Here is a 2,205-nt window from a genome sequence, read left to right on the forward strand (position 1 = left end):
TACCTTAGTGTCGATGTTTGAATGGCAAAGACGGCCTTGCCTTCTGTGTGTTCCTTAAACCTAATCTTCACATGTCTCTGAAATGGCTCTGTAATGGACAATGGCGTTGGGCCCATTGTCCAATAGATGATCACCAACTCTATAATAACTAACAACCTGCATTTACACTGCACCTTCAACAAAGTCAGACATCCCGAAGTGCTTCACAGGAATCTTATCAAACAAAATTTTACAATAGTTGAAAAACTCACTTGGAAATAAATTTTTTTAGAAGCTTTGTTCTGAACAGAGTTGCACTTCACTCCACGCTATTTAGCTACATTTTCTTAATTTCATACTTAGCCAGTATATTTTCATAGATGACATTTCTGCAGCTTAAGCAGCATGAAGCCATCCAGTTGTTGATCTCTACCAAGCCAGAGGCCTGGTTAGCACTCAGTAAGTAGAGCAGGAGACCAGATCATGGGTTCAAGCCCCACGTTGGATGGTTTGTGTTTCCAGCACAGACTGGATGGACTGAATGGCCTCCCTTCTATTCTGTGAAGATTCTATGCCCTTCAATTCCTAACCCAGATATATGAACATAGGAGCCAAGAGTAGGCCATTTGGCTTGTCGAGCCTGCTCTGATGATCTACCTTAACACCACTTTCCCATGCTATCCTCATATCCCTTGATGTCATTCGTCTCCAGAAATCTATCGATTTCCGTCTTGAACATACTCAGTGACTGAGCTTCCGCAGCCCTCTGGGGTAGGGAATTCCAAAAATTCGCCATCTTCTGAGTGAAGAAATTCCCCCTCAATCTCAGTCTAAATAGCCTCCCTTATTCTGAGACCGTGTCCCTTGGTTCTAGACTCACCGGCCAGGGGAAATCTCCTCTACATCTACCCTGTTATGCCCTGTAAGAATTTTTAAAGTTTCGCTGAGATCACTTTTCACCCTTCGAAGCTCTAGAGAATACAGGCCCAGTTTCCTCAATCCGTCCTCATAAGGCAATCCTGCCATCCCAGTGATTAGTCTGGTGGACCTCTGCTACACTTCTCAATGGCAAGTAAAATCCTCCTTTAGATAAGAGACCAAAACTGTACACAACACTTCAGGTGTGTTCTCACCAAAGCTGTATGCAATTGCAGCAAGACATCTTTACTCCTGTACCTAAAACCCCTTGCAATGAAGGCCAGCATACCATTTGCCTTCCTAATTGTTTGCTGCACCTGCATGTGCTAGCTTTTAGTGACTCATGAACGAGGAAATGACCCTGGTCCCTTTGGACATCAACACTTCCCAATCTCTCACCATTTAAGAAATACCCTGTCTTTATATTTTTTTTAACCACCAAACAAACATAGAAAAGTTATGGCGCAGAAAGAGACCGTTCAGCCCATCATGCCTGCGCTGGCCAGTAAAAGAGAAAGAAGGAAACCAGCTGCTCATTTTTAACCCCACTTTCCAGCACCTGGTCTGTAGCCTTGCAGGTTACAGCACTTCAGGTGTAGATCCAGTACCTTTTCAATGAGTTAAGCGTTTCAGCCTCCACTACCGATTCAGGCAGTGAATTCCAGACACCCACCACCCTCTGGGTGTACAAGTTTTTCCTCATGTCCCCTCTAATCCTTCTATCAAGTACCTAAAATCTATGCCTCCTGGCAATTAACCCCCTCAGCTAGGAGAAACTGGTTTTTCCTGTCTACCCTATCTAGGCCCCTCATAATCTTGTACACCTCAATTAGGTTATCCCTTAGCTTCCTGTGTTCTAAGGAAAATAACTCCAGCCTATCCAATCTTTCCTCATAACTGCAATTTTCCAGCCCTGGCAACATTCTTGTAAATCTCCTCTGTGTTCTCCAGAGCAATTTTGTCCTTCCTGTAATGTGACCAGAATTGTGTACACAACTCCAGTTGTGGCCTAACCAGTGTTTTATACAGTTCCATCATTACATCTCTGCTTTTGTATTCAGTATCTTGTCCAATAAAGACAAGCATTCCATATGTCTTTTTTACCACCTTATCCACATGTCCTGCCCCCTTCAGGGACCTGTGGACATGCACTCCAAGGTCTCACTTCCTCAAACCCTCAATAAACACCAGTTTATTGAGCACTCCCTTGCTTTGTTTTCTCTCCCTAAATGCATTACCTCACACTTTTCCAGATTGAATTCCATTTGCCACTCCTCCACCCATTCAACCAAACCATTGTTATCTTCT

Source organism: Cetorhinus maximus, chromosome 29 (genome assembly GCF_964194155.1).
Source record: "Cetorhinus maximus chromosome 29, sCetMax3.hap1.1, whole genome shotgun sequence".
In the NCBI taxonomy this organism is placed as follows: domain Eukaryota; kingdom Metazoa; phylum Chordata; class Chondrichthyes; order Lamniformes; family Cetorhinidae; genus Cetorhinus; species Cetorhinus maximus.